A 23,488-nucleotide genomic window follows, 5' to 3' on the forward strand; every position below is an offset into this window, starting at 1 on the left:
AACACTGCACATAAAAGTTCTTGAAGTAAAAGAAATCCCACACTTGTTTAATGGTATATAGAAATTAGAGCAAGCACTCCAAGCCACTGGGCTATTATGAGAAATGGAGTTTGGAAAACATGGAAATGTGTTGCATTTTTTCCTAAACTGACCCAGCAAATATCCACTTTATAGAGGGGAAAAATCCCAGGTTAAATTTTCAATCTAGCAGTTGTGAAGTATCACCACTCTTTCAGTCTTTCCTACATTGGATTATCTTTTCTCCATCATTTCTTGCTACTCTTGTCGCTGTGGCTCACTTATTAAAACAATTTCCTCTTGACTTGAGTTTTAGCACCTGAGACATGAACAAACTGGTAAAAAAGCCCTGGCTCATGGTAATCTTGTGACGTGGGTAAAGCGAGGGGTTGTCCGTTACCTACCAAAAGAGTTGAGAAAGGGGTTGTGCCCACGAGGTTCACTCCTGAGAAATCGTAAGTAACCCTCTTAAAAAAAAAAACCCAGAAACAAAACAGCTCCAGGGAGAGATGGAAGGTATTAAGTTTTAAAATAAGAGGAGAATCTTACAATGAGGGAATGGTTATTTCAATGTCTGTAACAAGGCTACGCCTAGGAGCCACATCCAAATCTTCCTAAGCACAGTGCATCAAAAGCAGTTTTTCTGATTTACAACTTTAGTTTTCGGTAACGTCTAAACGTAGGAAATTTAAATCATTTCCCATTGAACAAATCATCTACATTGAAAATAATGAGATCGAGACTGGGAAAGTGAAGACATAGGTGGAAAGGGAGTTGGGCCTGAAGGCCAGCAGACGGCGTGCACAAACATCAAACTTGGTATTTCAGTTCTGATGGCGGCTGGCAGCACCAGGCTGCCCAGGATGTCTACAGCTCTGCTACTTTCAGCCTCCCAAGGACAAAAATATCGTGGTGGTTGCTTCAGTGAGCAGTCAGGCTATTTTTACCCAACAAAGGAGGAGCAGGCCACCCAGTCTAGAGGCAGAACAGCTAGCTGGATAACAGGCCGCCTCTAGCCTTGACTGAAAGTTGGTGTCAGAATCTCAAATGCTACAAAACCCTGCTCATGAGGTTCATCATCATTCTAGCCTTGAACAGTATAATATATAGTATAAAGCACACACACTAGGTATAGTTAAAACAGCATCTGTAGCTCTTTAGAACCAGCTAGGGTATACGTAACTTTTTAAGCCAGCATCTGTTAAGGGCTTTCTATATGCCAAGCATTGTTCTGAGTACCTTAGATAAACACGAACTAGTCCTCAAAACAGCCATATAAAGATAATATATATCCCTGTTATACAGATAATACTGAGGTCTAGAAAGAAGGGATACTACTAGAAAGTGGCTGAACAGGACATGCACCCAAGCAGCCTCAATCTTGGACATATGCTTTTTTAACCACGAGCCTACACTAGAAATAGAAAATCTGATCATTGGCCAGCGGTTCCTAAATTGGGGAGGATATAAAATCCATTTTCATATATATACTTTGCCGTGACATCTTGGTGGTGTGAAGAAATGGCCAGTTTACTGAAGGCTGGATTGAGCACGTGTCACTTGGATCGCTTTCCTGGCCACAAGCAACAAAATAGCAACCACAGAGCATTCAGTCATACACGGCTATCTTCTCAGGCTGCCCACTAAAACAAAGCATGAGGATAATTTCCACTGTAAAAGTGATTTGTTTCCATTGACCCAAACGTCATGAGAAAGAGACAGGTCCAAGGCCTAGGGCAGTCTACTTTAAAATTCTGATAGGTGGGGCCGTGTCTTCTTGGTGAATCTAGATACAGTAGAGTATCCTATCTAGGCTAGTCTTTAAACTGGAGCTAGAGACCAAGATATTAAGGAGGTGTTCAGTATACTCGCAACTGCTGAATGCTAGCACTCAGAATGAAAAGAATGCAGGATCACCAATCTCGACTGCACTCTAGTTTCTCTCTCTCTAAAAAGGCCATACCTGTTCCCATCCCCCTCAAAAACTGATGCGCAAAGTGCGCTGAGCTCTTCAGGAGATCAGTGAGAGAAACCCAAATACTCGTCCCTGCACCTGGGGGCCACTCTGACACATCCCTCCCTCTCTGTCCTCAGACTGCCTAGGCCTGGGGCTTCTTGTTAAAGAGAGCCCAGGATAAACACTAGTGTCCAGTTTTGACTTTTTTGTAAAAGAACTGAAAGAGCACTGACGCAATTTATGTTGGAAACACCTGCTCACAGCTCTGCCCTTTCCAGTGCCTGCCTAGACCCCAGCCCTGCAGGGTGGAGGAAAATTTCTTTTTTTTTTTTAAATTTTTTTAAATTTATTTTATCCATTTTTTAATTTTTGTTTTCCTTTTTCTCCCCAAAGCTCCCCAGTGCATAGTTGTATATTCTTCGTTGTGGGTCCTTCTAGTTGTGGCATGTGGGACGCTGCCTCAGCATGGTTTGATGAGCAGTGCCATGTCCGCGCCCAGGATTCAAACCAACGAAACACTGGGCCACCTGCAGCGGAGCGCGCGAACTTAACCACTCAGCCATGGGGCCAGCCCCAGAAAATTTCTAATGTAATTTACTCCAAAACCACCAGTAGCAGCCACACCACGAGTTTCTAGAACTCTGTTCTTCTTCCCCTCCCCCCCCCACCAGATGAGATGTCTTGAGTGGGTTCAGATGGTTTAACTATAAATTTAGTATACAGCCATGCATTGCATGACGACGTTTCAGTCAACGATGGACCGCATACATGACAGTGGTCCCTTAAGATTAGTACCATGTCGCCTACGTGCATAGTTGGCTATACTGTCTGGATGTGTAAGTACACACTATGATCGCAAAACGATGAAGTCACTTAAGGACGCGTTTCTCAGTATGTCTCCCCGTCATTAAGCAAGGCATGACTGTAATTGTTCCATCCTACCCCTATCATACAGATGTTGGTGGATCAAATGAGACATGAAAGAAATCTCTCTATAAATGTAAAGTATATGCAAACGCTGTTATGCATGCTGACAGTGATGGGCCCTACTACTTGCTGTAAGGGAGACCAAACTCCAGGCCACTGGATAACAATGAAGTGGTGGACCTAACTGTAGTGGCTGCCTGAAATAACATTCAGCAATGAAGCTACTTGGTTGCTACTCAGGGAAGGTCTGAAATTGACTACTGGGCATGTGCAACATGTGTTGTAAATGAAAATAAATGACATATACTTTTATGTATATTTTGTACACACATATACCCATTCAACGGCTGCTCAATTCCTGATATGACTACCCTTCAAGGCACAGCGCCAAACCAATTCAAGCTTTTGAAACTTCCCAAACATGATCAGAGAAGGACACCTTGTGGATCCTTATCAACAGGAAAAATAAAACTGGCAGCATCATTTGGATCAGGTCTTGAGCATCCTGTCCTCATGACCTGCTCTGAAGCAATGCTGGACCCCGGGAGGCAGAGTGGTTCCTACAGCCCTAGCTTACTATTTCCACCAGGAATGCCACCAGAAGACCTTTCAAGTGACAATGCCTATGCAGGCCGGGCAGCCTTCGGTGAGATCAGAATGGGACCAAAACAGGTTTCAAAGTGTTCTCAGAGGTTTTCCTCTGTATTTTTAAGTTTATTTTTATGTAATGTTTATTCTTGCTATGAGAGGTTTCTAAAAGAAAAATTCTCCTTTAAAGAAAAAAAAACCCCTGAATTTTGACTACTTGAATTCTGATCAAATTCAGAACGCAGCCACAACGGGTTTCTTGTCATAGCCTTAAAAGGTATGTCATACTTGCGTTTCTTAAATTTTCACATAAGTTTCTGAAGAAAGAACCTGGTGGGACTTGATAATGTATGAAATATTCAAAGCTTTATGTTGAAAGAGGGAACAGCAGAGGCTTGTCCACCCGCCTCACTGCTGGGGAGCCCCACAGGCTCAGGGCCGGGTCCGTGCTAACCCAACAGGCAGCGCGCGTTTCCTGTAAGAAGCCCTGTGACCAGGCACATGACTTATTCCACAAGTGACCCATCTCTTTGCAAAGCTCGCACACCATCTGAGAGGAAATGGCCTGGGCGGAGCCCATAACAAAGGAGAACATGACACCGGACAGTGAGGATGGGAAATGCCCAAGGAAGAACTAAAACTGCTCTTTGGCACAGGAATCCAAGGCGCTGGGGAAGTACAGCGACTTCTCCCCTCCAAGCCCCTAAGGAGGAAGGCTGCCACGCAGAGTGGCAGACAGGAAATGTTTGGGAGGGAGAGGAAGCAGGGGGATAGTCTGTACATATTCCAACAGGTATTTCCTCAAGACAGTGAAAACGCTTCCCGAGGGCAACCAGGCGCTGGCTGTGGGCCTTCCCGTGCCATGTGGAGCAAATGCTGCCTGCCGCTTAGTGTCTGAATTTTTTTTTGTTGTCCTTTAGCAATTTCTGAGTGTGTTCCCAAATTCTGTCGCTAGCTTGGCTTAGACAAAAGAAGACAGTGTAATAAGAAACATAACTGTTCGACAATTTGAGTTAAATCACCATCTGGCTCAACGGAAATATTCATATTTAAAATGTATATATATCATCGTTTGCCATCTGGGTAATCTGTTATATGTTTTATGGGAAATCTGAAGTTGGCCTATTAACTCATACTACTTTAAAACAAACATCTTTGTTCCAGGATAAACAAAGAAGAGAGGCCTTGAGCACAGAATCCCATATTAAATATGTCTTTTGCAAGCCAATTTTAGTGCCTTAAACAAATCATCATTTATCATGCTCAGATGATCCAAAAAAATGAGAAGAGGTAAAGCAAAGATAATACAATCTCCTCCTAAATTAAAGCAATTCAGTAAATTGAGGCTTTGGAAAATATTTGAAATGAAAAATAAAATGGTTTCTATTACACATTCAATGTGTAAATGAGACTTGTACCTCCCAAGCGCTCTTCCTCCCCTCCCTCTGCCATCCTCTGCTTCGTCCTGAGGATGGTGAGAAGGTGGTGGGAGGTTTCTTTCTAAAAATAAATTTCACCAATAAACTGTTAAAATAAGTTGCACAGATTACTAACTTTGTAGACAGAAAATGAAAACTGATCCTCACTTCCAGTTTTACAGTATGAGGACAAGACAATGTCTCAAGTTACTCCTTCTTAAAATCATGTATTTCCATTAAGAACATAATAAATAATGTCTTCCTTTAAAGTTTATTCCCCTGAGATCTCCTCTTCATCCGAATATTAATTACCAGCATTCAGAATCAAAGTTACACCTGGAAATGTTTTTCTTTCATACACTTCAGCCTCTCTACATTATGCCCAGGTGGTTATATTACTCACCTAAAAGCTAAATCTGGTTTAATATTTTTTTCCATAGAAGCCACTCAAATACGTCTAGGCAAAACCGGATGGAGTATGAATCACATCCTACCATCCGCTGGAAAATGAACCAAATGAGCTATAGGAGGCTACAAAACACCTGAGGGCATGCCTGAAGAATGGATAAAACAGCAGAAAAGACCTGCTTGATTCACAAGGCCCCACTTTGCAGTCAGAATCCTTAATAAAGTAAAATGACACAAGCAGGTGTTTTTAAAATACACATCGCTGATGACCATTACATTCCATAAATGTTTACCTACCTCTTGAGCTCTCTTTGCTTCTCTCCCACTGCTTCATTGCAAGATACCCAGTGCTCATTGTTTTCTCAGCGGGAATTCTAGAGAAGGCAGATGACAGGTTCTTCTTTACCAAGAACCTTTGCCCACATTCAAGTACTTTTGGTTCTACTGCACTGATTTGCTAACTTTTGAATATATTGCTACAATAATTGTGAAGTAGGTGATAAAAAAGCAAGGAATCACTATATATATATATATAGATAAATCATATATATATGATTTATCTCTATATATATATATATATATGATCCATATATATATGATAATCACTATATATATATATAAATCACATATATATATATATATATAAAATCACAGAAAGTTAGAGATGGAAGGGGCCTTATAGCCATCTCGGCCAAGTGTAAATGTCGCCAGGTTAATTTCTGTGTAACTACAGCTCCATTTAAAAAAATAACTGGCCAAGCAACCAGTTATATATGTCTGCAGAGATTCCTAACAGGTAGTAACAGTTATCACTAATCCAAGTTTTCCTTCTAGAGAAAGCTTACTAAGGATTATTTCGCCAATATTCAACAACGAGCGATTATTTTATTTTTTTATTTATTTTTTTGAGGAAGATTAGCCCTGAGCTAACTGCTGCCAATCCTCTTCAATTTGCGGAGGAAGAGTGGCCCTGAGCTAACATCCATGCCCATCTTCCTCCACTTTATATGTGGGATGCCTACCACAGCATGGCTTGCCAAGTGGTGCCATGTCTGCACCTGGGATCCAAACTGGCAAACCACAGGGCCACTGAAGCGGAACGTGTGCACTTAACCACTGCACCACCGGGCCGGCCCCCAGCTAGCAATTTTTAACAACATAAAAATTCTCAAAAACACACCAAGTGACGAATTATTCAACAAGTTAAATCCGTGGATCACAAATTTACTATTCCTTGGGTTCTAGAATCATCCTTCTACCCTTTTGTGTTTCAACTGTGTTCCTCACAGTCTGGCTTGTGACTAGGGACAGACATTTTCATGGGCTGCTTCCTGTTCACAAACAAGTTTCTCAGCAATGACTCAATCTAAGAAATATGATCCAGCCAGTTTACTGGAACTCTCACCAGTTATGCTTGTCTGCAGACGGCAAAGCATGATGAAAAGATAAAGCAAAACTAGAAAGTAAATAGAATAGGAACTTGGACTGTTTATTTTCTCAAGAGGTACACATGTGTTTGGCCAAAAAGAAATCAGGAAGGACAGTTAGTTTCCAAAATAGTAGGTGATACCACCTACTACAAAAAGTGCATGGATCCAACTTTTCCATGAGAAGTTTCACACCTGGGTCCCAACAGAGTTATTTTTTGGTGGTTTGTACGTGAGGAGGATGCTGCTAGGCTGTCGAGGACTTCTGCAAGGGTCATCACCACTCTGCCAAAAGAATGGCTTGCTTTGACAAGCAAACTTTTGGATACGTTTTTCTCATCTCATCCCCGTGCCTGAACAAGCCGTGCGTGTTCAGTTCTGGAAGCCGCCCTCCACACATGAGAGGAGCTTTGTGAGTGGGTCTTCCATCACTGTTAGAGTGATTCTACAGGAAACACACGGACGCAAACCATATTCCAGTGGAACCTTTAGGAGCACTGGCTCTGACTCCCTATCGACACTGAAATTAACTGGGTGTGGGCTAACCAGGTGGCTCAGCCATCCACCTTGAGGTCAGACACCCCTGCCTGCCCGTTCTCGTGCACCCTCCTCCTACAGGGTATCCCCCAGAGGGAGGGCATGCTCCAACACGCTTAACCTCTGGCGCTCTTTACAGCCACTTCTGCCACTTCTAAACACCCTGTGTGATCCTTTACCCTCTTTTGCCTCCTGCATTTGTAAAAAGAAATTATCTCAAGCTTAAAGCTCCTTTTCAGATTTAACTGCCTACGATTACCTCAAAAAAGCAAGAAGGCTTTGGGGCGAAGTAAGTACTATACGCTCTTTATTGCTGCTAGCCAAAGGCCTTGTATGCCGTGGTGATGAAGAATTTTAGATACGTATATATGTTGTAATACATATAGACTATCTAAAACACTTAGTTTTTAATACATTTCAAGGGGTCTGTTTAACTTTTTTTAGTGTGGACTTTTTCAAGTTTGAAACATTTCTCAAAATAAGCTACTAATGGCTAAAACCTCATTTTACCAGAATGATGATGAAGATGGTGGTGGAGATCAAGAAGATTAGTGTGCAGACGACCCTGAATGGATCATCTGCCATCTAATGCGTATGTAGAGATCACCTCTCAGGTGTCAGGAATGGTGCTGGGGACACAAAGATAAATAAGAGACAGTCTCTGATCTTAGTTTTGAGATGTGATGAGAAGCATGTAGGAGCCAAGGCAGCACGGGGGAAGCATCACTCAACTGCACAGGAAGACCTCACCGAGTGACACCTGACATAAAGTACGCCACTCACAACTGTATGAAGATCCTTCCCAATAAACAAGGGGTCAACCTGGCTTCCAAAGGTCTAGTCCAGGTGAACGTTTGAAAGCAAAGGAGGCGAAGGAGGTGGAGAGAACTCCAAGAAACAACGAACACACCTCCTCTCACTTCAAGCATCCGTGGGCTCCCCTCTTGATGGCAGCACTGTTTTCCCCCTTTTCTCCAGAGGCTCAGCGTCTCCAGCATAGAGACTTCCTCCCCACATTTGGACTTCTTGGTCAGAATGACTCATCTCAGCCGAGATGGGAATTAATGCTAATTCCACACTGTCACGGAACGCTACAAATGCAAAGGACCATAGGACTCACATATTCACTTCTCAAATAGGGAAACAGATCTGGAGGGTGAAATGACTTGCCTCAAGGTCAGAGGTCAAGGATCCCAAAACCACCTATGGTCTACTTTTCTAATTTTACAGCTCTTGCTAAGTTATTTGGCAGAGGGGGAAAAAGATAGGTTTTTGGTTCACTTTACTTTTTTAATGAGCATCTCTTGCGCCAGCTTGCCAGCCTGCAGGTACTACCAGCGTCTGCTAGGGCTGGCGCCTGCGGGGCACTGCACGGTTCACAGGCGCGTTCGCGCACTGTCCCATCGGAGCCTCACTGCAGTGGTTCGAGGGAGGTGGTTCATCTTCACTTACGGATGAGCACATTCAGGCTTTGGGAATCGAACACTCCTGCCCCAAATCCCATGTTAAGCAAGTACCAAAGCCAGGATTCCAACCCAGAACTGGTTCCGAGCCTGGCAGGCTCGCTCTTCCCATGCCGTGGTGCGCTCCCACGCCAGCGCACTACAAGACGAGGTCTGCAAAGTGCTTTCGCGCGGCTGCCCCCTCCCCAGGCGGGACACTAGGACTTGGGAGTCAGCCCTCGACACTCAGACCTGCCTGTCCTGAAAACTCAGAGGCAAATCAGTTCAACTTAACTGACAAGGACAACTTAGCATTTAAATCAGTGTTCCCACGAAGGCAGTATTTACCTCGTACTTCGTATGTCTTCTCTGGGCTTTCTTACAAAGGTCTGATGAAACTGTACACTCCTTTAAGGCATGACAATGCCTTTTTTAATAGACATGTAGGTCCAAAATTTAAAAGTTGCAAAAGTAACTTCCCAGGTACTCTTCCCCAAGGCAACCACTGGAATCGGTTTTTTGTGTTTTCTTAAAAGATATTCTATTAAATACACACAGACACACACACAAAGTCACACATAATCACAGCGTTCCACACTTATTTCTCCCTATTTAATACATTGTAGAGATGGTTCTACATCAGGACATAGATTGTTCCATTATTTTTAAGGGCTGAGCAGTTTTTCATTATAAAGATGTACTATAACCGTCATATATTATTTAATTATGTAATTAATCTGTCCCTCATTGGACTTTTAAGTTATTTCTAATCTTTTGCTATTACAAATAGATGCTATAATGAATATCCTTTTACATAAATCATTTCATAAAGGTATGAGGATATCTGTGGGATAAATACTTAGAAGTAGAGTTGCTGGGTCAAGGAGTATATGCATTTTTAATTAGATATTGCCAAACAGCTCTACACAGAGGCTGTACCTTTTACACTCCCTCCAGCAATGTGTGAGTGTGCCCATTTCCCCACTTTTTTCCCAACTCATGTTGGGTCCTTCACACCCTGCATCATATCGGCACATAGTACCCACTCAATAAACACGCATTAACCACCTGTACAAGGTCTCCTCTATTAATTCCAGAATAACTTCAATATCAGCCCCTCCCACAATCTTTTAACAATAAAACCAAACCAAAGCTCAAGAAAAGAATAAACTTTATGTACAGTCCGTTGACCGGCCAACAGCACTTCTGTAACCATCTGTCTGCTCCCAGCCTTGCTCCAGCCAAGCTGACCTTGGCTGGTGCCTTTGGAGCTGGCAGAACATTTGAGGAGCATGAAATGTAAAGACCACGGTGCACACAGATAAGACAGATGCTGGGCAGAGTGCCAACAGCCGAAACACTCAGGCGCAGCAGGCAAAATCAGCAACCTCAGCCCTTCTAAGAGATGAGGTAAACTTCAAAGGAAAAGTGAGTCCAGCGGGCTGACCCATCTACCAGCTCCTTAAAGACCAGGAAAAGGCATTCATTCTAGGAATGTGTCTCTCAGGAACAGATGTTTGTCAGGCATTAAATTACATTTGGAACACACAACTGACTAAGGAGTGCTGACGGTGATTGGAGGCCACAGTCCAAACCCCAGGTTTATAGATGAGGATCCTGAGGCCCAGACATGCTAAATGGGTAAGTGGCCAGAGGTGTCATCCAACTGAGCAGAACCCAGGAGGGCCATCTGGTCAACCTAACACAAATTAGATTTCAAATTAGACTTTCCTACTGCAATTTCTATTACTTAAAATTCATGAAATAGTAGGAATTACTGTGAAAAGAGACCTTTTCAAAACTGTTGTGTGGCATCTCACCCTGCAGCCACATTAATGACCTATAAAACTCTGTTATTTGACCGATGTGTGACCTCCATTTTTCTGTAAAGAACTTTCCTTCCTCCACCCCCAGGCTCTAAATACGAGTCATTTTCTAAAGGCTGTACCTGTGCTCAGTATGATAAGACTGGAGCCTCCCAGTTTTAAGCCCCTTCAGGCAGATCATCTCTGCTACCAAGAGCAAAAGTGGCTGAAAATCAATATGGACCCCTGAGAACCCCCGAATCATGGGGTCAGGGTCATGTACTCACTAAATGCACATTCCAAACCTGACTGACTCATCCAAGGGCACATTAAGACCAAGTGTGACCCAAGAAATAGTTCTACATCTCTCCTTGGAGACACCAGCCCTTACTTACACTGGTAGTGCTTTAACAGCAAAACACTGTCATTTGTATCATTATGTCCTTTCATCTGTACACTACTGTGAAGATCAGTGAGATGAAGACCCTGAGGTTGAGGCAGGGTAAGTATCACAGGTCACACAACTTGTCAGCTGCACCGGCGACAGAAGCGCCCTCCTCTAAACCTGATGGACGTGCCCATACGTCACATCACGTCACCATTTACTAAATCCTAGTGCCTCCCTTTCCTCTTCCACTCCTCAAACAACAAATAAAATTCGGGTTTGCTCTATGGGTTTTCATTGTAGTTGTCAGTGGCTTCTTCCTTAAATTGGTTTTGCTACACTCATAAGAAAACACCACCATAAAACAGACCTAAACTTTTGCCAAATCATCTCAGACACCTATAAACAATAAACACACAAAGTCAAGTGCTCAGTCTTTTCCTCAAGGACAAAAGCTCTGGGCCTGGTTTAAAACCTGTGGCTTTGGAAAAAGGACTTTTTAAATTAAAATATATGAAAACCAGAAATATGGAGTTTTCCTGAGTAGATGTTCACACAAAGCGTGGGGATTATTTTTACCTTATTACTATTCTCCATGAAACTATCATTATACTGCCCAACAAAAATACATGTCAAACACGGAAGTGATCACACTGCCCACTGGTAGGCACAGCTTACGACCTAAAATAATTATTTATTTATTTATGTTTGAGGAAGATTAGCCCTGGGCTAACTGCTGCCAATCCTCCTCTTTTTGCTGAGGAAGACTGGCCCTGAGCTAACATCCGTGCCCACCCTCCTCTACTCTCTCTGTGGGATGTCTACCACAGTATAGCTTGCCAAATGGTGCCATGTCTGCACCGGGGATCCGAATCGGTGAACCCCGGGCTGCCAAGTGGAACGTGCTCACTTAACCATTGTGCCACCGGGCTGGCCCCTAAAATAATTTCTTTTAAAGGCCTTTTGCTCAGTCTGGATCTGGTGGAAGTTTAAGTTCTTTGCAGCCCTGACACCTAGCACGTTTCCAATGCCAAGCAAACCCAGGGCCCAAAGCCAAAGGCTGTAAAGAACACCAGGTTCCAGACCCCATCTGGACTAGGTCCTGCCATTCCACCCTAACTTTCAGCCTCAGTTTCTTCATCTGCCCAGGGATAGGGGCTGGGTTAGGTGACTCCCAGCATCCCTGCCCCTAAATACCTCTGATTCTATCAAGTCCAAAATATAGGTCAGTCTGAAAACTAATTTTGCATTTTAAAACAAGCTAATTTCAGCTACTTGTAACGGCCGCTCTAAAGCAGTCCTGTCCAACAGAAATATAACGCAAGCCACGTGTGGAGTTTAGAAATTTTTAGTAGCCTTACTAAAAAAAAAAAGTGGATTTAATTTTAATATGTTTACTTAACCCAATATATCAAAAATTCTTTTAACATGTAACCAAAATTTAAAAATTACTGAGATATCAGAAGTGATGAGCACACTCAAATACACTACAACAAATCTTGCATGACATGATCCCCTGAAATGCAGGCCTACAAGGTTATGGGTACAGAAAAATATCTTATATTGCTCCTGTTTTTAAACTTAAAATTCATTAAAATTAAAAACTCAGTTCCTCAGTTGCACTAGCTCCATTTCAAGCGCTCGAGGGTGACAAGTGCCCAGTGCCAGCACAGTTCTGGGGCAGCCTACAAAGTGGGCCCTCAACATTCCTCAGGCGGGAATTCTATTGAACCCAACTCTTCTGTTTTGCAAATTACTTCCTGAGGATACACCGGCAACATTAAGGCTTCTAAACTACAACAGCTAGTATTTATACTCATAGCAATTATTTGTAAAAAGCTACTTCAATGACCTGAAAGTGCTGGTGAGTCTGAATTACCAAGAGGGCTCATAAATAACCTTGATGTTATTCAGCAATGTGATGGTCCCGATGCCACACAATTAATTACCAGATTATTGCAGAGGTCACGTGAAGAATGGATAGAAATGAGGGGCTTAGGTGATGGGACAGTACTATCTGTTCCAACTAAGGATATGAACTAATCTTGAATTTGGAAATTACGTTTCAACTGCTTTCAGATGTCAACCTCTGAAAATGCCCAGTGCACACTGCTGTTGCCAATTGCCAGGCAGGAGTTTGGACCTCTTATAAAGGAAATTATAATTAGTGTGTATATATGTTCTATTTCAAAATCAGATTAGGAATCTTTTATTTTCCTTAATGTAAATCCTTTCAACTAGCCCGCTAAATAAATATGTAAGGACAGTGGTTTCCTGGTGAGCCTTCACATTAAGATCTGAGCATGAAAGATCACACTGCCAATATTCTAGATCCAGACAAAGATAGGGATGGCATAATCTAAGCAATAAGAGCATGGCCAACATTTATTGTCCACGTTCTATGTGCTCAGCACTATTCCAAGCACTTGTATGCATTATCTCATTTATACTCTCATTTGCACCAATCTGCAAGGTAGGTGGTATATTGTCATCGCCCTTTTGGAACAAGGAAACTGAAGCATGGAGAGGTTAAGTAATTTTGCCTGAAGACCTCCACCTAATAAATGGTGACAGCGATATCCAACCCTGGTTTCCATTACAGAAGCACTCAAAGAACACAGGCTCTGAGCCGGCCTCGTGGCAGAGTGGTTGAGTTCGCGCGCTTTAATGCGGCGGCCCAGGGTTTCGCCAGTTTGAATCCTGAGCACGGACACTGCACTGCTCATCCGGCCATGCTGAGGCGGCGTCCCACATGCCACAACTAGAGGGACCCACAACTAAAAATATACAACTATGTACCAGGGGGCTTTGGGGAGAAAAAGGAAAAAAATAAAATCGTTTTAAAAAATAAAATCTTTTAAGAACACAGGCTTCTCCTTCAGGATAACCTGACCCTCCTCAGGGAGGCTGCGTGGAGCCAACCACGGCTCTGCTGCTAACGAGCTGTATGAGGTGGCCTTGGCCTAGCCACCTACCCTCATTGTGCTGTTCCTGGAAGGGAAACCAAGACAATAATACCTCCCTCATGGAATTGTTTTTCATATGAAAAAAAGTATCTGAATGCCTCTTAAAAATATAGGGGACAGTGGCCAGCCCCATGGCCTCATGGTTAAGTTTGGTACACTCTGCTGTGGTCTAGTTCCTGGGCATGGACCTACACTGCTTGTTGATGGCTACACTGTGGTGGTGACCCACAGACAAAATGGAGGAAGACTGGCACAGATGTTAGCTCAGAGTGAATAATCCTCAAGCAAAAAGAGGAAGATTGGCAAAAGATGTTAGCTCAGGGCTAATCCTCCTCAGCAAAAAAAAAAAAAAAAAAAAAGGGGGGGGACAACCCATGGGTAAGGTAATAATACTATTAATAAATTCAACTCCCTTTGCAGGTGTCAAATGAACATGAGAAACATCTAATTTTTAGGCTTCTGGGTCTAAGCACTATACAAAAAATAGAAAGTGAGGTCATAACTTGTTTATGTTTCAGACATTTGCATGGCAACAAGAAAGGGTAGTAAGTGTAAACCATTTTCAGTTGTGTCATCTCCCAAGGGTCTTCTAGAGGTCTTCTTTCCCTTCACCACTCTCCCCTTTTTTTTCAGGCCGGAGTTACTTGGGGGTGGTTACTATAAAAGAAATCTTTTAGTCTTTAAAGACTAAAAGAAGGGGTTGGGGTTAGAAAGAAGACAGGGCCACAAGAGTCCGCTCAGTTCATGTTTGGGTTTAGCCTTCCATAATGCACTTCCACTCCCCAAACTCTGTTCGTTCAACTTGCCTGTGGACACTGTCCTTTTTCTAGGCCCTGGACCGGAGAGTGAGACATTCTGCCTCAGGTGAAGGAGTGTGCCTGGGAAGGAGTTCAGTGAGATGGCTGATGAGCCACATAAGGGCAGGGATTCCAGCGGACAGGTGGAGGGTCCCACAGGGGAGACGGGGGCAGGATGTGGCCCTCTGCTGTGCCAGGGCACTCGGAAGGCCTTGTCATGGATCAGTTTTCTCTCTCTCTCTCTCTCTCTCTCTCTCTCTCTCTCTCTCTCTCGAGAGGCTTCAATGTCCACAACAGTCAGGCCTTGACATGAGGCCAGGGAGAGCGCAGGGAAGACCACAGGAGAATGAGAAGTGCGGAGCAAAGAGCGAAAAGGGCACGGACCTTTATGCCGCGACACAGCTAGAATTCAAGGAGGGATTTTTTTTCCAGTGGGCCATGGCGATCTCCGATCCCCACACATTCAAACATCCCTGACAAAGGAGAAATAGAATTACGATAACAGTAATCACAGCCACCATTTGTTGAATGTATACCATGTGCCAGGTCTTGGGCCCAGTTCGTTTCTTACTTAATTCTAAGAACGCTGTGATGGAGGTGTCATCCACATTCTAATCATGGTAAAACTGAGGCACAGCCCACTGTTATATCTATCAACTTAGCCTCTCCAGGCCTCAGTTCTCTGCTCCCTACCACACAGGGCAGAGAAAGGAGTGCCCATGACAAAATCAAGTTGTTAAAGCTGTTCACACCCCAGCCAGCACCTGGAAGAGCCCGGGAGACTGCAGCTGCCGCCAGCACAACTGTTAGATGCAGAGCTGTGAGCTCACACTCACGGGGAAAGCCCGTGGGAGAGCAAAGGGGATACTGTCTTCTTGTCTTTTCTTGGATGAATATTGCTTACTATTGGGACTGGAAGCCAACAATGAGACTGTTACAGCTGAATGAAGACAGGAAGAGTAAACTGATCTTAGAGAAGGGCCAAGAGAAACTCCCCCTGTGCTTCCTTGGAGAAGAAACCTATCCATCCTTAAAGCAAAAAGGCAACTTCTGGCTGGTTTTTCCTCTCCTTTCATCAATGGAATGAATACAGTGGCAGATGCGTTTCTGTTAAAACACAGAAACAGCAGCGTGTGCAAGCTTGAGCACAAATGATTTTGTGATGGGGCCAACAGAAGGAGAAAATCTACTCCCCTCCTTTAAAAAGGGGGCTTTAAAAAAATTCTCCTTAAATGGCCAACAAAGGTGGTAACTAGTTAGAATTACAGATCCTCAATACATGTGCTGATGCCACACCCACACCACAGCAAGAGCCCCCTCACCATCTCTCTGCCTCCAACCTCTTCATCTGCCAATTCACAGGCCATAATCACTTCCCGTCCACACCCGGCTCACATGTCTTGCCCTTTCTATAGCCTTCAGTGATTTCCAGATGCCTCATATAAACTTGAAACACCACACATGGGCACTGAAGGCCCTCTATGGCCAGCCCCAACTTAACTTTTTCAGTCCTAGCAACCCAGTATGACCAGTACACCACCCACACATGCCTGCACCCTCCCTCGGGCTTCCCACGGAAGCGTGAGTCAAATAATCTTACTGCCCTAAAAAATCTAGTTAAAATGCTCCCTCCTCCAGGATGTCCTCTCTGAGCACCCCAGTTGCAAGTGACACTTTCTCCTCTGCACTGTCATGGAACTGTCACATAGCACAGATGAGCTTGTACAAATACCAACCTCCTAGAGGGCAGTAATGGACTCTCTCTCACATTTATGGAGCAGCTACGACTAAGTAAGCAGCAGACATGGTGCCAGACGCCAGAGTTACAAAAATGAATAAAATACAGTCCCCACCCTAGAGGAAGTTATACCTTGAGCAGAGGAGATAGAGATGTAAAGTAATTTACAGTCATTATGGTAGGAAACATGCCCTATAATCCAGGCGTACAAAGAGCAAAGGCATAGATTAACTCAGAATAGGGGCCATTTGAAAAGCAAATGTCCTTTAAGGAGGACAATACATTTGCTGCATTATCTTGGAAGATTAAAACAACTTCCTGCCCTTAAAGTTCGTTAGGGTGTGTAAATACCTAATAAATATTTATGGAATGAATAAGTGTAAGCTTAGGCTCAGAAGTCAGTATTTTCATTGTATACCTAAGGTGTCTTGGGATAAAGAGTTCTAATTACTTATGTAACAAAGGTATCATGTTTAATATCATTTATGACCCAACTATTAGTCAAAGAAAAATTATTTAACTTCTTTCACAGTAACAATACTTCAAATTATTCTCTGGGTACTCTACGAAAAACAAAGTATCATATCTTAAGAACTATAAATGCACACTCCTTCAAGTTAACGATAAAAATTGATTTTTTTGAGAGAAAAAACATGATAGTATCTTCAAATATCCACTAAAGAATTTTGCAACCTGCATAAAATATCAATCAATATAAATATTGATTAAGTGTATTTTCTTAGAGGACACTGGTTATTTCCCTCAGCCTAAAGGTACTTGGTTGCTCTGGTTTCTAGAGCTTTCATCACTTTCTATGATCTCTCCCCCACCTCCAGTTTAGAATAAAAGGTGTGAACAGGCTGTCATCTGAGGAAATGGTGGACCTCCCTACAAAGAACAAGGAAGCAACAGTATCCTGAGATTTCCTGAGCACAAGCAGTAGTAGCCTGGCTTCAAACTTTCTCTCGAAGTCAATGAATCACAGTGGTACCTAGGAGCAACTGGAACTGTGTGGGGACGAGGGAGGGTTACTGTGCTCTGGTTGTCAAAATGATGCTAAATATCCTACAATGTGGGACAGTCCTCCACTCCAAAGGGAAGTCCAGCCCACGTGCCAGCAGCACCCTCTACGATAAACACTGAGCCAGCTCCCTGAGGTAGGGACACTGTCTTAATTAATCTTCAGAAAGGAGTCCCTCAGTCTCTAGCATCTAACAAAGCACCCATAGTCATTAGACAGTAAAGAAAGAACGAAGGGAAGGAAGGAGGAAAACAGGAAAAGGAGAGCAGGGATTACAGACATTCTAAATCCTTGTTCTGCCACCTGAGTGGCATGGCCCTGGACAAGTTACTTTCTCTCTCTGAACAGGTTTCCTCGTGTGTGAAATGGACATAGCAGCCCCCATCACTACAGAGTTAGTGTCAAGATCAAGAGAACAGGTCTAGGACATACTACAGGGCTAGCAGATGTTCAGTAAATGTTCATTTTTTCCCCTTTTCTTCCCCATGAAATTGCTAGTTGCCTGTATTCAGCGATCTTCCAACATCAAAAGGACGGTTCTCATACCGTTAAAGTGAGTTGGTAACGTGAACGGAAATGAAAGAGTAATTGTTCCCTCCGTCTCCATTATCATCTTGGCCAGCACACCCGCCATCCCTGAAGCTTCACAGCACACTTGGACTGTTATCAGGTGAACTCCGGACACCTGTGGCCCAGGGCGAGTGCCGCGCGCTCCCAGAGGGAGGGAGATGAATGAGCTTTTATCTAGGGGAGTCGTTTCCACCCACATCTCTCTGGGGAGAAAAGGCTTTATCAGGATCAATGAGAACAGACGTGAGGTTCCCCCAGCTCTTCTCAAGCTGCTTTCTCTCCTTTCTGAACCTACCCCAAAATTCAAGACCCAGAGTGCCAAGTCCCTCAGCAACACCACAAACATCCACACATAAGCAATCCTGCCCTGGCATCGTAGGGGCACCTCACGGTGGGAGGGGGCACAGAGCCTACCAACAACAGGAAGACTTCTCCAAACCAGGAACTCCCCTCATGCAACCTCCACCTGCGTCTTTAGAGGAATTCCTAAGATTACGTTATTACTGAGTCTGTGGTCACACACGTGCACTCCATTAACTAGAAGGAATATATAGCTATAAAAAGTCTGTGCAAGTCAGAATAAAGTAGGCATTGCGGTCTCAATCCCCCTGCAGGCGGGGAACGTGAATCTCATGCTGTGTGGGATCTCACACAATTCACCCTCAAGCAGGTGTGACAAGTGCCCCAAAGGCAAAGCACCAGGTCTGTCTGAGATTCCTAAAAGGAGATGGTGTGAAGAAAGCGCAAGGACTTTGATGGCAAAGAAGGTTCCAGTCCTGGCTCTAGCTCTTACCAGCTGTGTGACTGCAGTGCTTCCAGATCCCTTCCCCAGCCTGCCCCTGCTCTGATCCCAGGCTTCCTTGCCATCTGGCTGCCAACTACATTCCACCAGGGGTTTGGGTGGTAGTGAGCAGTGAAGAGATGCTGGAAGGTGAGAGGAAGAGCCCCTCTGCCGGTGTCCCAGCACCTGATGCAGTGCCAGCTTCAGGAGGATAGGCCAGAGCCTGGAATTCCACCTCCACCCCCTGCCCCTCCAGCCCTAGGGGTGGCAGTGGCTTCCTGAGGCTGCTAATCTCTCGGTTGTCTGGCTGGCTTCTCAGCTCTCCCATCACCTATATTATTTATTTCCTATATTAAATTCCCTCTGAAATATCTCATGTGGTTTCTAGTTTCCTAAACTGAACTCTGGCCTGTTTCTTAGCCTTTCCAAAGAGTTTTTCTCAGTAATGACAAAACCTTTATTAACAGGGTTGTTTAAAAAACTAAAGATGGGGCTGGCCCACTGGTTAAGTTCGTGCACTCCACTTAAGCGGCCCGGGGTCTGCTGGTTCTGATGCCGGGTGTGGACATGGCACTGCTTATCAAGCCATGCTGTGGCAGGCGTCACACATATAAAATAGAGGAAGATGGGCAGAGATGTTAGCTCAGGGCTAGTCTTCCTCAGCAAAAAGAAGAGGACTGGAGGCAGATGTGAGCTCAGAGCTAATCTTCCTTAAAACACACACACACACCAAACTAAAGGTAATAGGTGTAAATACAGTACAAGTAAATACTTGGAAATGCTTTCCCTTTTCTCACATGGAGAACCTAAGTGCAAACTGCACGTTGAAGAGCGAATCTGAGTATTACAGACTTAGGACATCCGCAGGTAAAAATTCTGGGTCAGCCTGAGGCTTCCCTCAGGAAAGTCCCATAAGGCTGTATTCCTCCTGGGTTCATTAAAAAGAACTCTCTTAAGCTAGTTTTCTTTTTCCTCCCAGCCTCTCTCCCTTTAATTCTAGAAGCTGTTTTCCATGTGAAATGTAACCTGGAATCTCCCCCCTGGGCGTCACCATCCTCACTCTCAATCCACTGCCGCAGCAAGGATTCCTGCAAACATGCAGCCCGGTAAAGAAGTTTCTAGCATACGGTGAACCTCTGTCTCTGGAGGAGAAGAAAGTACCTGAACCCCCAGGACGGGTCTCCTTCTTGGTCCTGGTCTCAGCTTGGGAACCAGCACAGAACTACGGGCCGGGAGTGAGGGAGGCCGTCAGCCAGCATAAAGCCAGCCAGCCCTGCTCCTGTCCTTAGGGGTTGGTTCCTCAAGGTCTATTTTAATTATGTTTCCTTGAAAATTACCAAGAACAAAAACAACTTCTTCAAAAATTGGCAATTTTTCCTCTTAAAAGTAAAAAGATAGTTTTTATTTTGGATGGTTTTCATTATCAGGATTTTAATGGTTGAAAAAAATTTTTTTTGGCTAGGTCAAAAAAATCTCTGGTTCTCCAACACTCTAGACAGAGCAGCAGGGCTCCCTGGCTCCAGTACCGTAAACCAAACCAGCAAAAAGTACAGGTTCTTAGTCAACCCTGGAGCACCTGAAGGAGTGCAGCTCCCTCATGTGTCACTCCTCTGTTCCGGTTCCCTTCACCGGAGGCAACCACACACGGCATCATTCTTCCCTGTGTTCTAATCCCTTAGGATGGGGGTGGGTGGATTCTGCATCCGTGTGTGATATTATCATTCTGTGCTGAAGCAGAGAAGACAAAAGACTGTCAAGTCTGGAGTAAAACACAATTCTGTATCCTTTATCAGTAGGCCACCTCCCTACCCAGTTGATAGTGTCCCTGCCTCTTCCACAGACATCGGAGGGTTGGGAGATGGGTACTAACCCACCCTGAATGTCGGCTACATTCCTGCAAAGAAGGGAAAAGGCACTGAATGGGAAAAATGAGCCAGTGAAATACAAGTATGCACTGCACATGGCCTAACGGTAACACTAAAATCCTTCTGTTTTAAGATACTTTAAACACATATTATGTGTATCATTCAGCACAAAACTCATAAGAACAAGTGAAAAGAATAAGATATCGTTTCTGAAATCTTAAAGCAATAGGAAGGACAGGTTAAAAGAACTGTAAACTACTGATGACTAGAGTTAGAAAAGCAGACAGCGTCCTGAGGGGTGACCGAATGTACCCCTCCAATGGGGCAACAGTCAGGGAAAGACTGGAGCTGGGCCACACAAGCTCTGCCTGACGACACTGGAGAGAGGCTGTGGCTGGCACGAGGGTGCCCACTCCCTTTTGGGCGTGTTCCCACCCTGTCTGCAAGGCAGGGCTAAGCCAGCTCAGAAGGCCCTGAACCATACCCTCAAGTCTCTCAAGTGAGACTGTTGTGCTGTACAACAAAGACACATGCACACGCACGTACACACATGCAAACAATGTGAAAGTTAGCCCAGTCTCCAGGTATGTAAACCAGACAGCCATTCGGGTAAGGACAATGGTACCCACTGCGGTCAGACTACAAGGTTGACTTTAGCAGGTAGATACAGAGAACCAAAAAATTGGGTTGCCGAAAGCTGCTTTGCACATTTAAGTTTGGGTTTTTTTTTTTTTTTTTAAAGATTTAATTCTTTCCTTTTTCTCCCAAAGCCCCCTGGTACATAGTTGTGTATTTTTAGTTGTGGGTCCTTCTAGTTGTGGCATGTGGGATGCTGCCTCAGCATGGCTTGATGAGCAGTGCCATGTCCGCTCCCAGGATCCAAACTGGCGAAACCCTGGGCCGCTGAAGCAGATTGTGCGAACCTAACTACTACAGGTTTTTGTTTTTTTAACGGGAGATGATAACAAGGCCTGGGAACGAAGAGCACAGAGCTTCCTAGGGTGAGGCAAAGTTCTGTCCTGGCTTCCAGGCTCCAACACCTGTCCTAAGCATCCTGGCCTCACTGCCTTTTCTCTGCTATTCCCAAATAATCCAGACCGCAGGTTATCACAGGCCACATTCCTGACAAGAAACAAAGAAAAATTCTACTGACCCACTTGGGGAAAATTTTTTGATAACAAAATTATTACCCATATCTCCATGAGGGATTAAAGAGCTCAAATTATATTTACTGGATTTCAAACATTCGCTAGGACACCTTAAAGTTTAGATGTTGTCAGGCCGGCCTCATGGCTGAGTGGTTAAGTTTGCTCGCTCTGCTTCGGCAGCCTAGGGTTTCGCTGGTTCGGATCCTGGGTGTGGACATGGCACCACTTATCAGGCTGTGCTGAGGCGGCATCCCATATAGCACAACCAGAGGCACTCACAACTAGAATCTACAATGTACTGGGGGGCTTTGGGGAGAGGAAGAAGAAAAAAAAAGAAGATTGGCAACAGATGTTAGCTCAGGTGCCAATCTTTAAAAAAAAATTAAAAAAATTAAAAAAAAAAAATTTAGATGTTGATCTTAAGGCTGTGAAGGGCAGTGACCAAATATAAGAACACTTCTTTTCATGATTTAAGTAGATATCCTAACTAGATTTTCTAAATCACTATATAAATACCTTCAATGGGTACCAACACTGAGCTGGGTTCTCCAGGGTACTGGTTCCCAAACCAGACTGCTTGCTAGAATCCCTTCAGAAGCTTGAAAAGATACTGATGCCTAGGTCCCAACCCCAGAGACTCTGTTTAATGAGGGATATGGCCTGGGCATCGGTATTTTAAAATACTGATGGTGATTCTAATAGTCAGCAAAGTTGAAGACCCATTGCTATAGGTAACAATCGTCAATAAAAAGGAATGAAGTCCTGATATATGCTACAACATGGTCAAACCTTAGAAACACGATGTTAAGTGAAAGAAGCCAGTCACACAAAACCACATATGGTATGACTTCATTTATATGAAATATCCAGAACAGACAACTCCATAGAGATAGAAAATAGATGAGTGGTTACCAGGGAGTTGAAGGGAAATGGGGGGTGACTACTAACAGATATGGGGTTTCTTTATGGGGTAATGAAAATGTTCTAAAATTGATTGTGGTGACAGCTGTCCAACACTGAATACACTAAATCAATCAACTGTCCAATTTAAATGGGTGGTCTGTATGGTATGTGAATTACATTTCATAAAGCTGGAAAAAAAAAAAAGAAAGAAATATAAATGCAATACCCAGCTCGAAAGAAAGTTAGGATCTAGCTGTAGAGGAAAAAACCCAAAAAACCACAGATTCACAGATAAGTATCAGAGATTTTAAAAGGCCATTAAAGAGAATTGCCTAATGCAGAAAATAAAAACTTCAGGAGAAGGCTTCAAAGCCAAAATGATCTGATTTTTCTTTTCTCATCCAATCATTCTTCTCTGATTTGAACAAAGCAATGGAGAGTTCGGATCTCGGCAGCATGCTGCCCATACTACAGGCCCCACAGTCTCAATTTCCAAGCTTGTGAGAAAGGAATGACTACTTAGCATTGCCAAGGAATGTTTTGTTTTAATCCTTCAGAATACAGACTGTTGATGGATTATAATGCCTCTTGAGTCAGTTATCAACAGGGCCTTTGAAAGATGGCCGTGGTGCTCTGAATCCTTCCTATGCCCTGGATTTGTCTTTACTGCCCCCAGAGTTTGGGCCAAATAAACTCACATGCTCACACACACATAAAGACGTTCATAGATGAGGCTCTGTGACACACAGGTATTATAGGACGCAGGCCATAGAAATGGCTGGTTAAA

General features: G+C 43.8%; 1 protein-coding gene across 9 annotated transcripts in view; it reads right to left on the minus strand.

The window, feature by feature from the left end:
* NFE2L2 (NFE2 like bZIP transcription factor 2) overlaps positions 1-23,488 on the minus strand; it is a 137,775-nt gene that overhangs the window by 4,222 nt on the left and 110,065 nt on the right. Inside the window, exons 1-2 of one of the 9 annotated variants that reach the window (XM_070580275.1) lie at positions 6,339-9,353; positions 5,614-5,690 (exon numbers count right to left, since the gene is read on the minus strand). The exons of 6 other annotated variants lie outside the window; for them this stretch is intronic. The gene's annotated coding sequence lies outside the window, so the exon portion shown is untranslated. Of the gene's footprint in view, positions 1-422; positions 733-5,613; positions 5,691-6,338; positions 9,354-15,059; positions 15,149-23,488 lie in introns of those variants that run through there. 2 more of the 9 variants (XM_070580273.1, XM_070580274.1) reach the window with 2 other exon arrangements.

Source organism: Equus przewalskii, chromosome 17 (assembly GCF_037783145.1).
Source record: "Equus przewalskii isolate Varuska chromosome 17, EquPr2, whole genome shotgun sequence".
NCBI lineage: Eukaryota > Metazoa > Chordata > Mammalia > Perissodactyla > Equidae > Equus > Equus przewalskii.